The sequence below is a fragment of the Pan paniscus genome, chromosome Y (genome assembly GCF_029289425.2).
Source record: "Pan paniscus chromosome Y, NHGRI_mPanPan1-v2.0_pri, whole genome shotgun sequence".
In the NCBI taxonomy this organism is placed as follows: Eukaryota; Metazoa; Chordata; class Mammalia; order Primates; family Hominidae; genus Pan; species Pan paniscus.
In genome coordinates, this window is record NC_073273.2 from 39742410 (window position 1) to 39760258 (window position 17849).

Genomic DNA, 17849 nt, shown 5'->3' on the forward strand with positions numbered 1-17849 from the left:
ATAACTCAGCAGGACGTGGTGAGAAGAATGTGATTTTATTTTTAAAATATATTTTTATTGACGTAAAATATACACATGTAATGTATCTGCTTTACACCTGTAACTGTGCAGTTCAGTGGTAATAAATACATTTATATTCTTTTATTTCCCCTTCATCCCCTGCTTCCCCTTCTGGCCTCTGGTAACCATCACTATAGTCGCTATCTTCATGAGAACCACTTTTTTAGCTCCCATATATGAGTGAAAACATGCAATGTTTGTTTTTCTGTGCCTGGCTTATTTCATTTAACATAATATCCAGTCATTCTTTTCATGCCTGGATAATATTCCATTGTGTACATATGCCACATTTGCCTAATCCATTCATCCATCAATGGGCACTTAGGCTAAATCCATATTTTGGCTATTGTGACTTGTGCTGCAATACACATGAGTATGCAGATATATCTCTTTGATCTTCAGATAAATTTATTTCTCTCTCTCTCTCTCTCTCTCTCTCTCTCTCTCTCTCTCTCTCTCTCTCTCTCTCTCTCTCTCTCTCTCCCCCCCTCCCTCTCTTTCCCCAGCAGTGGAATACTTGGATCATATACTAGTTCTATTTTTAGGATTTTGAGGAACCCCATACTGTTCTCCATAGGGGCTGTAGTAAATTACATTCCCACCAACAGTGTACACAGGTTCCCCTTTCTCCACCTCCCTGCTCACATCTGTTCATGCCTGTATTTTGATAAAATCCATTTAACTGGAGTGAGATGATATTGCATTGTGGTTTTGATTTGTATTTCTCTGATGATTCATAATAAGCATGTTTTCATATGCCTGCTGGCCATTTTTGTGTCTTCTTTTGAGAAACGTCTATTCAGATTATTTGTCCATTTTTAAGTCAGATTGTTTGTTATTAACTTTTTTGAGCTCCTTCTGTATTCTGGTTATGAATCCCGTATCAGATGGGTAGTTTGCAAATATTTTCTGCCATTCTGTGGGTTGTCTCTTCACTTGGTTGATAATTTCCTTTGCTATGCAGAAGCTTTTTAACTTGATGTAATCCCAATAGTTTATTTTTGCTTTGATTCTTGTGCTTTTGAGGTCTTACTCAAGAAGTCTTTGCCCAGACCAATGTCCTGGAGCATTTCCCCAATGTTTTTTGGTGGTTTCAGTTACAGGTCATGAATTCAAGTCTTTTTTTTTTTTCTTTTTTGGTTTGTTTGTTTGTTTGTTTGTTTGTTTGTTTTTGACAGAGTCTCATCTCACTCTGTTGTTCAGGCCCAGGCTGGAGTGCAGTGTCACCATCTCCGCTCACCATAACATCCACCTCCACGGTTCAAGTGATTCTCGTGCCCCAGCCTCCCGAGTAGCTGGGATTACAAGTGTGCACCACCACAGCTGGCTAAGTTTTGTAGTTGTCATAGAGACGGGTTTCACCATACTGGCCAGGCTGGTCTCGAACCCCTGACCTCAAGTGACCCACTCACCTTGGCCTCCCAAAGTGCTAGGATTACAGGCGTGAGCCACCACTCCCAGCCAGATTCAAGTCTTTAATCCATTTTTGATTTGCTTTTTGTGTGTGGTGAAAGAGAGGAATCTAGTTTCATTCTTCTGCATATACTCATCCAGCTTTCCTAGTGCTATTTATTGAAATGTCGGTCTTTTCAGCATCATATGTTCTTTTTGTCTTTGTTGAAGTTGAGTTGGTTGTAAGCATGTGGCTTTATATCTGGTTCTCTATTCTGCTCCATTTGTCTCTGTGTCTGTTTTTAAGCCGGTACCATGCTGCTTGGTTCACTATAGCTTTGTCGTAAAATTTTGAAGTCAGGTAGTGTGCTGCTTCCAGCTTTTCACTTTTTGCTCAGGATTGCTTTGGCTATTTGAGGTATTTTATGGTTTCCTATGAATATTATAAGTTTTTTCCTGTTTCTGTGAAGAATGTCTTTAGTAGTTTGGTAGGGCTTGCATTTAATCTGTTAATCGCTTTGGTGAGTATTGTGAATTATACAATATTAATCCTGTCAGTCTATGAGCCTGGACTATCTTTCCATGTTTTTGTGTCCTGAGAAGACAGTTTTTTTTTTTTTTTTAAATTTCTGTATTTAAGTAGTTTTTCTAGCTATTATTACTTATTCCTAGTAAACTAATTACCTGGGTACTGGCAGGTACAGGTCGACCTCATTTTATTGTGATGCACATTTTTGTGTTTATAGATATTGTGTGTTTTTTATAAATTAAAGTTTTCTGGCAAGCGTCAAGCATGTCAGTGTCATTTTTCCAACAGCATGTGCCCACTTCATGTCCCTGTGTCACATTTTGGTAATTCTCACAATATTTCCAACTTTTCCATCATGATTATATCTGTTATGATGATTTCTGATCAGTGATCTTTGATGTTATTATTGTAATTGCTTTAGGACTCCAGAAACTGGGCCCATAGAAGAACACACAAGGAGGCATCGCACTACCTGACTTCAAAATATACTACAAAGGTATATTTCAAAATATACTACAGATCTACAGGAGGAGAAAGACGATGGAACAGAATGCGTCACTGATTGTCCCCCTGACCCCCCACCAAGGACACCAGTTTAACAACTATCTACACAGAAAAAAACATCTTCATGAGAACCAAAAATCAAGTGAACACCCATAGTACCTGGTTTTAACTTCACGTAGCTTGATATGGTTTGGCTGTGTCCCCACCAAAATCTCAACTTGACTTGTATCTCCCAGAATTCCGACGTGTTATGGGAGGGACCTAGGGGGAGGTAATTGAATCATGGGGGCCGGTCTTTCCTGTGCTAATCTCATGATAGTGAATAAGTCTCATGGGATCTGATGGATTTACCAGGGGTTTCTGCTTTTGCTTCTTCTAAGTATTAAGGCAGATATTGCCTGAGTTTGCGTCCCTCCTGAACAATAGACAAACGTCTCCAACTGGTTCACAGGTGTAGGTGGTGCGTTCTTTGTGGGGTGCTGGTGCCACCTTGACCCTGGAGCAGTAAATCCACTTGATTTTTGAGTTGAACAGCTGTCGGGGTCATAAGGAGAACTTGGTATGGTCCAGTCCACGCTGGCTCCAGTGGCTTTTTGTCCTGTGGGAGAGTTTTAAGATATACCTAGTCTTCAGGCATAAGGTTAGGGTGAGTGTTTCCTGAAAAAGAGGGGCCAGGTGTTGGGCTATGAAGACTTTGATAATGATTGATGGCCTTGATGGTTTGTCCCAGGGACATAACATATTGTATGAGATAATGTCTCTTTGGGTCTAACAAAAGGTCAGTTTGGAAGAAAGATCTTCCCCAGAGAATCTCGAAAGGGCTAGATGGGCTTCACATTTTGGGGTGATACAGGCTCTTAAGAGTACAATGGGGAGCAAAGTTGACCATAACTGTTGGGTTTCATGTGTTAACTTTGTGAGGTGCTTTTTCTGGTTTGATTGGCTGTCTCCACCTTTCCAGAAGATTGTGGACGTCAAGACGCATGCAGATAATATTTGATCTGGAGAGCTTCACTGATTCTCTGAAAAAAACAACAAAAATATTTTTTTCTTTTTTCTTTCTTTCTTTTTTTTTTTTTTTTTTTGACAGATTCTCATCTCACACTGTTGTTCAGGCCCAGGCTGGAGTGCAGTGTCACCATCTCGGTTCACTATAACATCCACCTCCTCAGTTCAAGTGCTTCTCTTGCCCCAGCCTCCCGAGTAGCTGGGATTACAAGTGTGCACCACCACAGCTGGCCAAGTTTTGTAGTGTTCGTAGAGAAAAAATGAAATGAAATTTCATGAGAACCAAAAATCAAGTGAACACCCATCGTACCTGGTTTTACCTTCACGTAGCTTGATATGGTTTGGCTGTGTCTCCACCGAAATGTCAACTTGACTTGTATCTCTCAGAATTCTGACGCGTTATGGGAGGGACCTAGGGTCCCTCATTTTAAGAAATGAAAGTGGGGCCATTGTCTGACTGTAGGGCATGAGGGAGCCTAAAACAAGGAAGAATGTGGTCTAAAAGGGCTGAGGTGACTTCTGAGGCCCATGCAGTTTTGGTGGGAAGGGCCTTTATCCATCCAGTGAAGGTGTCTACAAAGACTAACAGATACCTGACTAACAAATACACACATTGCATGATGCATGTGAGTAAAATATATTTGCCAGTCTTCTCGGGGTAGGGTTCCTCTCTTAGAATGGGTTGAAGGATTTGGGGAGGTTTGTGTGCTCCCTCTGGGTTTATTTGGCCTCAGGTGGGACATGCCTGTGAGATGGCTCATAGAGCTTGGGCTATCCCCGTGCTGGTGAACAGTGACTTTATTAGATCTTGGAGGGCCTTAGCCCCTAAATGAGTTGATTGGTGTACGCTATTTAGAAACTTCAATTGTGAGGCTCCTGGGAGCAAGAGTTTGCCATTAGGACTTTTTAGCCAACCCTCTGAGGTATGGGAGAAACCTCTTTCTAGAGCTTTTTGGGCTTCCCCCTCTTTATAGTGTGGAGACAGGGAAGTTAGGCTAGGAATGAAGACAGCCTGAAAGGGTGACCTGGCAGCCACTTTTACTTATTTGTCAGCCCAGGTGTTTCTGATAGAGATTTCATCATTTCTTCTCTGATGCGCTTTGCAGTGAATGATAGTTACCTGTGGGGGAAGCATAACTGCCTCCAACGGGGCCATGATTTCAGGAACACGTTTAATTGAAGTATTTCAGGCCATTAAAAGTCCTCTTTCCTGCCAAATGGCTCCATGGGCATGCACTGCATGAAAGACATAGGCTGAGTCTGTGTAAATATTAAGCCTCAGGCCTGCCCCTAATTGTAAGGCACAGGTAAGAGCAATGAGCTCAGCCTTTTGGGCTGAGGTGCTACTTCCTGGCAGAGGTCCAGATTCTGTGATTTCAGTTAGGTTAATAGTAGCATACCCTGACAGTTGGGTTCCACCTATCATAAAGCTTCTGCCATCTGTGTACCGTGTGGCCTCTGAATCTATAAGGGGAGTATCCTGGAGGTCTGGTCTAACATTACAGGTTAGATCTATGGTTTCCAAGCAAGAATGTTAAAGTGGCCTCTCCACATTTCGGTTTGGTAACAGCATGCCAGGATTAAGGGTTGGCAGAGCCTAATACTCAATTCTGGTACCTGTAGAAGGAGTGTTGGAAATTTGCTTATATGGCTCTGTGAGATCCAGTGAAAGGCCTTTGAGTTTAGGACATTCATTACTTGATGTGGGGTGTAGACAGTTATTGCTTGGCCCAGAATTAGCTCGGAGGCCTCCACAACCAGGAGAGCCACACACAGTAGCACTCAGAGGCATGGCAGCCATCCCCATGCCTTTTTTTGGACAAGTAACTAGCTGGCCACTGGGAGGGTCCCAGTGGCTGAGTGAGGACTCCAAGGGCTGTATCCCTTCTCTCAACTATGAACAAGTAAAGATGCTTTGTAAGATCTGGCAAGGCCAGGGCGTGGGCTCGTTTGAGGGTTTTTAGAACACTGTCCATTTCAAGGCTCCAATTTAAGAGCTCCCCCCGCCGATCCTTGCAGTGCCCCATAAAGAGGTTTTGCTATAAGTCCTAACCGGGTTATCCAAATGTGACAGAAACCTACCATTCGAAGAAAGGACTACAACTGATGTTTAGTGGATGGAATGTCCACGTTTAGCATAAGATTTTTGCAGTGGTCTGAGAGATCCTTGGGCCCTGGGATGAATGTTAGTCTCAAGAATCAAACCTCCTGAGAGAAGATTTGAGCTTTGGAAGGAGAGACTTTATAACCACAAGGAGCCAATGTCCAAAGAATTGTAATAGTATTTAGGTCTGAGGCATTTTTGGTTGGATTGCAAATAAGCAGGTTATCAACATATTGAAGGACTGCTTGAAGCTAGGAGTTTGAGACCAGCCTGGACAACCTAGTGAGACCCGTTCACTACAAAAAAAGTATTATAAGCTGCGGGTGGATGCACACACCTTTGGTCCCAGCTTCTTGGCAGGCTAAGGTGGGAATGTCGCTTGGGCCCAGAAAGTAGAAGCTGCAGTGGGCTATGACCATGCCACTGCTCTCCAGCCTGGATGGCAGAGTGAGACCTTGTGTCAAAACAAACAAAGAAACTAACAAAAACCTGCAAGCCCTGTGCTAGCCACTTTATGGATATATAAATGTATATGCATATGCAGAGGGTAGAGAATCTTCACAACAATGGGAGTAGGTAGGAATTTTTTTTATATTTCAAATAAAGAATAATCTCATTTCACATAAAGATACTTGAATTTCAGGAGCTTAAAGAACTTGCTGAAAGTTACAAATTAATTATGTGACAAGGTTGGAATCTGAACTTCTCTTTCACCACTACTACTGTATAGCTTCCCGGGTTGATAGTAGTAATTAAATCACGGAGGGAAATAAGTAAAATTGGCCAATGAAAGGGAAGCAGCACAGGTATAAATAAAGTTACCTGTCATAAAGTCCTCCTTCTTATCATGCAATGTCCTGCCTAACATGTTGACGTAAATAAGGTCCATGTCCGTTATTAGCTCAACAAGTTAAATGATTCATTTTATTTTCCTTTGACGGCTTTTTCAAAAGGAAAAAAAGTGGGCTAGCACAGAATGTGTTGTAATCATGAGTATAGACTAGGAGATTCTTTGTTTCAGTTTTTTTTTGTTTTTGTTTTTGTTTTTCTGAGACGGCATCTCTCTCTGTCGCCCAGGCTGGAGTGCAGTGGCGTGATCTCGGCTCACTGCAAGCTCTGCCTCCCGGGTAGCTGGGACTGCAGGCACCCGCCACCACGCCCGGCTAATATTTTTGTATTTTTAGCAGAGACAGGGTTTCACCCTGTTAGCCAGGATGGTCTGGATCTCCTGACCTCGTGATCCGCCCACCTCGGCCTCCCAAAGTGCTGGGATTACAGGCATGAGCCATTGCACCCGGCCAGAATAGGAGATTCTTTGTAAATGAGTATATGTGTTTAAGAAATACATTCATATGGTTATGTTGAGGCAGATGCCACATATCCACACAAACCACATTAGTATCTGCAGTTTTCAAATTTCAGAAATAGTTTTCATGCACACATGTAAAAATATAAAAGCATTCATGAACACATTACCTATTTCAGTAATACATATTTCAATACATAAATGATTTAGTTTATCAACAAATTAATTTATAAGTGTGATAAAGAACAGAAGACACAAGAATTTATGCAGCATTGAAAGTCTTTGGTCACTGGGTGTCATGATGTTCCCCCGTAGTGATTAACCTTTCGGCAATAAAAGAGCCTGAATTTTTGGAGCGGAACACTTCAGTGTTACATGGATTAGCATTGTCAATAGAAAGTTTTATTAAAATATGCCACAGTTTTTTCTCAGATTATTATGTCATATTTAAACCACATTATTAATGTAGCTTTTTACCTGAAACTGACCAAGAAATATTAGATGTTCAGATATTTAAATAACAAAGGAATACACAATTCTGTCGGTCATCTTCAAGTTTTATTGTATCCAGGTTAAATCTGAAGAATTTGTACAGTGTATTGATGTGTGTGCCTGGGTACATTTTTGGAAGAAATCTTGGTTATACAGAATTTCCACTGTACAGAAGTTAGCCCTAGATATAATTATTGTGTCTTAGTGTCCAGCTGCTTTTACCCATGCCTTGTGTGTGCATACCTGATGGCAGATGTATTCTAAAACTGCAACCACTAATCAGAACCAGATACCTACGTTTTTTTCTCTTTGAATATGCTCCACTCTGCCAAGTTCGATGGAAGTGAGTGGTTGTGACAATTCAGAACAGTTGTGCCGTTCTACAACACAAATGCTGCTGAACTTGGAGAAAAGACCTGTGCAGACAGAATGAGAAGACTTGGTCAGTTGCTCTAAGAACGTCATTGGAAAGCTTTTCTTTTCTTTTCTTTTCTTTTCTTTTCTTTTCTTTTCTTTCTATTTATTTTGAAGGCTAGTTATTGCCTAAGTTGTAAAGGTGAATCTGATAAACTGGCTGACTAGTTTAGAGGTCAATATTTAAACCATGGAATTGAATCCGTAGAGGGCAAGAGTTGGAAAAGATGAAAATAGGTTCATGGGACAGTTATATTTTATTTTTGTTGTTTTTGAAACTGAATCTGGAAAATATCCAAGTTATGTTTCAATATATGACACTACATCTTTAAATGACAATTTTGGCATATATTGTTATGGCCATTTCATAAATTGCTTTTTATTAAACTGGTGCAAAAGTAATTGTGGTTTTTGCCGTTACTTTCAGACCTCAATTACTTTTGCAGCAACCTCTTACCAGTCGTAAGAACATCCTTGCTTTTAACATAAAGGGATTGGTGAAGTTACCATGATTCTCACTTAAGAATTACTGAGAAAAATGCAGCAGCAGGGGTAAGCAAAAACTATTTGTTAATTGAAGGCCTGTGTTTATTTGAATGAAAGGATTTTTCATTTAAATTATAAAAACAGAGCAAGTGCCCAGTTATATCAAATCCATGTTCAATTTCATTCACAGAGATGGTGACAAAACAAGAGTAAATGAACAATGTCAGAATCAAAAGATACTCTGCCTGGAAAGAACTTGCAATGGAATTTTTAAAAAATGAGATTAAAACAAATAGAAATATGTTTAAAATTCATTAAATATTTTAAAGTACTTGCTGTTTTAATGAAACTGAACAACAAAGACCCTGTCCTTAGTGAGCCTGCAAGCTAGTGGGGGACTCCAATAATAATCAGACTATCACAAAATATGTTTTGTACATGTCACATAAACCAAGAACGAAGCAGTATTTACAAGATTTCCAAATATTCATATGCTGAGAATGTGTAAATGCTGTAAACCGCAATATAAAGGCACACATTATTTAACAGAATACACTATATTTCCCCTCTTCAATAAATATCTAGATACAAATGTAAATGTTAGAGTCACGTAATCCATGTACATATAATTCTCTTTCCATTTATTCACTCATATTATTGAAGCTTGGGATGCATAACTTTTAAAAACATGGATAATAACATAGGAAAGGTTATTTGATAGCCAGTAACTATGTCTGTTCCTACTTGAACGGAAGTTCAGCAACATTCAGTGGCAAGACATACGCTCAAAAAAATGTACAAATGATTAACAGTGTACATTATGTAGTTGACAAAAATTGAAGAAATAAGGGGGAAGAAAAGAAAAAGAATGCCCATCTCTCCTTTCTCCAGTGGTTTTATTGTGGTAGAGTATGTATACCACTTAATTCACTCATTTAAAGTGCACAATTCTGTGGGTTTGGTATTGTGTTAGTCTTGTTTTCACACTGCTATAAAGAAATACCATAATTTATAAAGAAATGTATAAAATTATAATTTACAAAGGAAAGAGGTTTAATTGACTCACAGTTCTGCATGGCTAGGGAGGCCTCGGGAAATTTACAATCATGGTGGAAGGCAAAGAAGCGTGGACCTTCTCCACATGGTAACAGGAGAGAAAAGACTGAGTGAAGGAGAAACTTGCCAAAATCTTATAAAACCATCAGATCTAGTGATAACTTACTATCATGCAACCAGCATGGGGGAAGCTGTCCCCATGATCCAATCACCTCCCACTATGTTCTCCCCTCAACACCTAGGGATTACAATTCAAGATGAGATTTTGGTGAGTACACAAAGACTTACCACATCAGGTATATTCACAGACATTGTGAATATTACCATGGTCAATGGTAGAATATTTTTATCATGTCAGAAAGAAATCCCATCTCTTTTAGCCAACATCCCCAGTGATCCTAGCCTTCTCGCGGCCCCGGGCAACCACTAATTTACTTTGTTTCTATTGACTTCTCTATTCAAAATATTTCATATGAATGTAATAATACACTATGTGGCCTTTTTGTGCATTGCTTCTATTAGTCCGGATACTGGTTTTAGGTCCATCCATCTTATGGCATCTGTCAGTAGTTCATTCTTTTGTGGCTAAAAAGTGATGATTATATAGTTACACGATATTTTGTTAATGGGCATTTGGGTTGTTTTCAATCATTAGTTATTACGAAGTACCTCCCTTATTCAGTGGTAAGATATTTTTATGGTAATAATTTTAAATGAAAACATTTTATATTAGTTTCTAAACTCTATGGTGTGGATAAATTGAACATCATTTTTTCTTGAGTCATGCGGTTTTATTGGGGTTGACTTGGTACCCCCTTAAAAACATATATGCATAACTTTGAAACAATAATTTATAAATATATATATAATTTGGAGATGACGTGCTACTCATATATTATTTCGAAGCAGTCAAAAACTTACAAAAAATTTCAGTATGGAATGTAAATAGCTTTCTTTTTTCCTAAGACATCTGAGGGTAAGTTTCCAATCGGATACCTCATATCCTGAATATTTTAGCATGCATTTCCCCAGAAGAGGATTATTATACACAGAAACAGTCAAGACCTAAAAATCAAGAAATGGGCACTGATGTATTTCTACCTTCTAATGGTCAGACTGCCTTTAAATGCCTTGAGGCAGAAGGAGCCAGTTAGAATTATGCACTGCCATGAGTTTTCATGTCTCTTAGTCTCCTTCAGTCTGATTCCTCATCTTTCTTTGACTTTCCTGTTCGTAGCACAATTAAAACGTAGCAGCCAGTTATTTCACAGACTGTCCCTCCATTTGGGTTTGTCTGCTATTTCATCCTGATTATGTCTGGACTGCAAATATTTGCCAGAGTTAGTGCAGGGGTGAGGCCCTCTTCTTGACTTCGCATTCTGTCACATTTTAAGCGAATAATTTTCAATTTGTCCTATTATTGATGAGGATTTGATTAAAATGTGCCCCAGTTTTAACACTCTTATTTTAAACCCTATGAAATCTTTGCTGTATGCTAGCTCAATGAGCAACCAAGACTAGATTCTATGATAAAATAATTCTATCAAAATTTTAGACATGAGAAACATCAGTTCCTCTTTTAACATATGATAAGTACTCCTAATATCTAGAAAGTAGACTGACCCCTTACTCATTTGTCATGTAGATTCCACTATTAATTTTGAAATCCATATGGCATTTTATAGGAAATTGAATACGACTCAAATGTTTCTGATTAAGTTTTGCTTAACTCTTGAATCTTTTCTTTCCTGAAAACTCATTAAACTGAGATGCCTTTTTAAGAACTTCTTGACTGTGTGTTTTGGAAAACAGAAGCCACATACTGGAAAAATGTATAAACAATATTACTTTCTAGAAAACTCTGATTCAGTATATAAACAGTATACCTTCACGTTCATAAATTCTACTGTGTTCAGTTTACTAGTTTTCCGGTTGTTCTTATTCCACATTCAGTTTATTCATATTTATGTAGAATATTTCAGAATAAGTAACATTTAATTTTAAAGAATATACTTCACAAGGTATTTTCTGATGTTTTAAACTTTTTAAAAAAATTTTTTTAGTATCTATTGATCATTCTTGGGTGTTTCTCGGAGAGGGGGATTTGGCAGGGTCATAGGACAATAGTGGAGAGAAGGTCAGCAGATAAACATATGAACAAAGGTCTCTGGTTTTCCTAGGCAGAGGACCCTGCGGCCTTCCTCAGTGTTTGTGCACCTGGGTACTTGAGATTAGGGAGTGGTGATGACTCTTAAGGAGCATGCTGCCTTCAAGCATCTGTTTAACAAAGCACATCTTGCACCGCCCTTAATCCATTTAACCCTGAGTGGACACAGCACCTGTTTCAGAGAGCACGGGGTTGGGGGTAAGGTTATAGATTAACAGCATCCCAAGGCAGAAGAATTTTTCTTAGTACAGAAGAACAAAATGAAGTCCCCTATGTCTACTTCTTTTTACACAGACACAGTAGCAATCTGATCTCTCTTTCTTTTCCCCACATTTCCCCCTTTTCTATTCGACAAAACCGCCACTGTCATCATGGCCCGTTTTCAACGAGCTGTTGGGTACACCTCCCAGATGGGGTGGCCGCCGGGCGGAGGGGCTCCTCACTTCTCAGACGGGGTGGCCGGGCGGAGATGCTCCTCACATCCCAGATGATGGGCGGCCAGGCAGAGACGCTCCTCACTTCCTAGACGGGGTGGCTGCCGGGCAGAGGCTGCAATCTCAGCACTTCGGGAGGCCAAGGCAGGCGGCTGGGAGGTGGGGGTTGTAGCGAGCCGAGATCATGCCACTGCACTCCAGCCTGGGCACCATTGAGCACTGAGTGAGCGAGACTCCGTCTGCAATCCCGGCACCTCGGGAGGCCGAGGCGGGCAGATCACTCCAGGTCAGGAGCTGGAGACCAGCCCGGCAAACACGGGGAGACCCCGTCTCCACCAAAAAATACAAAAACCAGTCAGGCGTGGCGGCGCGCGCCTGCAATCCCAGGCAGTCAGCAGGCTGAGGCAGGAGAATCAGGCAGGGAGGTTGCAGTGAGCCGAGATGGCGGCAGTACAGTCCAGCCTTGGCAACAGAAGGAGACTGTGGAAAGCGGGAGAAGGAGACGATGGAGAGGAGGGAGAGGGAGAAGGAGAGCCATCTCTTTTAGGCATTAAACTTGTTTTATCCACGGAAGACACACACTCAAAGTAAACTGTGTGTTTTCAACCTCAGCATTACTGAAATGTGTGCTGGATTGTCTTTGTCCTGAGAGGGCTGTCTTCTGCATCATAGGATGTTAGCAGAATCTCTGGCATCTACCAACTAAATGCCAGTTGCACCCCCACCCTCAATCCTGACAAACAAAAATTTCTCCAAACATTGTCAAACACCCTTCTGGGGTATGGAGCTGGGGTGTGTGTGTGTAAAATTGTCCCTGGTTAAGAACAACTGAAGGAAATTTTAGAGTATTTACATAATTTTAAAGACTTCCAATTAAGTAAATATGGATGCAATTATAGATTATAATAGATTTCCAGTAGGGTAGAATTGTCAACATTTACATTATTAGAAGTATTAGGTGTTACAAATGTCAGGAGAAAAGACCAGATAGGGTTACATTTTAGATATTTCTGAAGATATATTTTATAGCATAATATATATTAAAATAGATGATATGGGACTAAGCATTATTGTTCAATTCAATCATAGTTTGGATAAAATGTAGTCCTTTTTCATGTCAGTTAAGCAAGTTGACTCATCTATGAATAGATTTTGACAAGATTTCTTGTCAAATACAAGAATGAATCCTATGGGACTGCAGTCATCAAGATTGCAGTTGTTATAACTGGTCAAAAAAACACTCATTCCAGATAAGAATTTCAGTGGGAATATGTGTGTGTGTGTGTGTGTGTGTGTGTATATGTATATTTATATACATATAAATATATACACATATAAATATATATAAATATATACACATATAAATATATATAAATATATACACATATAAATATATATAAATATATACACATATAAATATATATAAACATATACATATATAAACATATATAAATATATACACATATAAATATATATGAATATATACACATATAAATATATATGAATATATACACATATAAATATATAAATATATACACATATAAATATATATAAATATACACATATAAATATATATAAATATACACATATAAATATATATACACATATATTTATACATATATATTTATACACATATAAATATATATTTATACACATATAAATATATGTTTATACACATATAAATATATGTTTATACACATATAAATATATGTTTATACACATATAAATATATGTTTATACACATATAAATATATGTTTATACACATATAAATATATGTTTATACACATATAAATATATGTTTATACACATATAAATATATGTTTATACACATATAAATATATGTTTATACACATATAAATATATGTTTATACACATATAAATATATGTTTATACACATATAAATATATGTTTATACACATATAAATATATGTTTATACACATATAAATATATGTTTATACACATATAAATATATGTTTATACACATATAAATATATGTTTATACACATATAAATATATGTTTATACACATATAAATATATGTTTATACACATATAAATATATGTTTATACACATATAAATATATGTTTATACACATATAAATATATGTTTATACACATATAAATATATGTTTATACACATATAAATATATGTTTATACACATATAAATATATGTTTATACACATATAAATATATGTTTATACACATATAAATATATGTTTATACACATATAAATATATGTTTATACACATATAAATATGTTTATACACATATAAATATATGTTTATACACATATAAATATATGTTTATACACATATAAATATATGTTTATACACATATAAATATATGTTTATACACATATAAATATATGTTTATACACATATAAATATGTTTATACACATATAAATATATGTTTATACACATATAAATATATGTTTATACACATATAAATATATGTTTATACACATATAAATATATGTTTATACACATATAAATATATGTTTATACACATATAAATATATGTTTATACACATATAAATATATGTTTATACACATATAAATATATGTTTATACACATATAAATATATGTTTATACACATATAAATATATGTTTATACACATATAAATATATGTTTATACACATATAAATATATGTTTATACACATATAAATATATGTTTATACACATATAAATATATGTTTATACACATATAAATATATGTTTATACACATATAAATATATGTTTATACACATATAAATATGTTTATACACATATAAATATATGTTTATACACATATAAATATATGTTTATACACATATAAATATATGTTTATACACATATAAATATATGTTTATACACATATAAATATATGTTTATACACATATAAATATATGTTTATACACATATAAATATATGTTTATACACATATAAATATATGTTTATACACATATAAATATGTTTATACACATATAAATATATGTTTATACACATATAAATATATGTTTATACACATATAAATATATGTTTATACACATATAAATATATGTTTATACACATAAATATGTTTATACACATATAAATATATGTTTATACACATATAAATATATGTTTATACACATATAAATATATGTTTATACACATATAAATATATGTTTATACACATATAAATATATGTTTATACACATATAAATATATGTTTATACACATATAAATATATGTTTATACACATATAAATATATGTTTATACACATATAAATATATGTTTATACACATATAAATATATGTTTATACACATATAAATATATGTTTATACACATATAAATATATGTTTATACACATATAAATATATGTTTATACACATATAAATATATGTTTATACACATATAAATATATGTTTATACACATATAAATATATGTTTATACACATATAAATATATATATGTTTATACACATATAAATATATATATGTTTATACACATATAAATATATATATGTTTATACACATATAAATATATATGTTTATACACATATAAATATATATATGTTTATACACATATAAATATATATATGTTTATACACATATAAATATATATATGTTTATACACATATAAATATATATATATTTATACACATATAAATATATATATACACATAAATATATATATTTATACGCATATAAATATATATATTTATATGCGTATAAATATATATATATTTATACGCACATAAATATATATATTTATACACGTATGAATATATATTCATACACGTATGAATATATATATTTATACACGTATGTATATATATATACACGTATGAATATATATATATTTATACACGTATGAATAGATATATCTTCATACACGTATGAATATATATATCTTTATACACGTATGAATATATATATATTTATACACACATGAATATATATATATTTATACACACATAAATATATATATTTTACACACATAATATATATTTTTACACACATAAATATATATAAACATATATATTTACACACATATAAATATATATAAATATATCTATTTACACACATAGAAATATATAAATATATATTTACACACATATAAATATATAAATATATATATTTACACACATATAAATATATATTTATACACATAAATATATAAATTTATACACGTAAATATATATATTTATACACATATGTATATTTAAACACATAAATATATATATTTAAACATATATTTATACACACATAAATATATATATTTATACGCATATAATATGCGTATAAATGTATATATTTATATGCGTATAAATGTATATATTTATACGCATATAAATATACATATTTATGTGTATATATTTATGTATATATTTATACGCATATAATTGTGTATATTTATGTATATTTTTATACACACATATGTATATACATATGTATATACATATACATATGTATATAAAATACGCGTATATTTTTGTATATATTTATACGCATATAAATGTATATTTTATATGCATATATATAAATATATATTCACACATATAAATATATATAAATATATATTCATATACATATAAATATATGTAAATATATATTCATATACATATAAATATATGTAAATATATATTCATATACATATAAATATATGTTCATATACATATAAATATATAAATATTGTATATACATATTTTATACTCTAGGCGGCTTACATCAAATCAAGACTTGCTGGAGCTATATTGTAATGTGCCCAGTGCATATATACATTTTTTCAATCCTTTTCTATCAGATTGCCAGTGTGCATATTGAATTCTAAGCAACTTCAAATAATTCGATATGGGTGTATATTAACTACAAATATCCTATTTTTGGCAAACAAAGTCTTTTTACTGAATTTTCTGTGGGTGGTAGGGAGAGTTAGGAAATATAATTTCACACAATATCTACTGGGTTAGTGGTTAGGTCAAAAAATTAAGCATAAGCAAAACCGGGTGCTTCGAAAGGACGGCAAAACATATTTGATGTGTTTTTTTGCCCATTTTGCAGGTATTTGTTTTATGACTGCTATTGAAATGCTTTCATTAATATTTTCTGGCAAAGCAAACACTTTGTTTTGGCAACATTTACTTGGCTTCTAAGGTTGCTGTTATTCAATTGTTTGCTTAATAGAGGAAAAAAATGTTTCAGAGGTGCCTGATGGTATTTATTTATTTATTTATTTATTTATTTATTTATTTATTCATTTATTTATTTATTTCTGTTGCCAGGCTGGAGGGCAGTGGCATGATTTCAACTCACTGCAACCTCTGCCTCCCGTGTTCAGGCAATTCTCCTGTCCCAGCCTCCTGCGTAGCTAGGACTATAGGCATGTGCCACCATGCCCAGCTAATTTGTGTGTATTTAGTAGAAACAGGGTTTCACCATGTTGACCAGGATTGTCTGGATCTCTTGACTGCATGATCCACCCACCTCGGCCCCTTAAAGTGATGTGCTTACAGGTGTGATCCACCGCGCCCAGAATTTTTTTTTTTTTTAGAACAAGTCTGTAGGGTTATGTGGAGCTATGGTTCAGGAATCAAATAAATACCTGAAGGAGCAGAATAAGCTCATCTGATTGTCAGGGAAGGGGATAGCCCCTGGCAGAGGGTTCAGAATTCTTTAAAAAGAAGAATAAAAAGAAAACACAAAGAGCTTGAAGGTAAAAATTGGATGACAGCTATAGGCAGATACAGACTAATGGAAGTAAGCAACAGAAGCAGATTCAAGGGAATTTGCAATTTCCCTTTGTTCTAGGTTTCTGTATTCCATATTTTTTTTTCCCTCTGGCCCACCTTACTGTCAGAAGCTATCACGAAAAGTCAGAAGCTAAGTTTGTGATGTAGATGTTGGTTAGACATAAATATAAGTTTCTG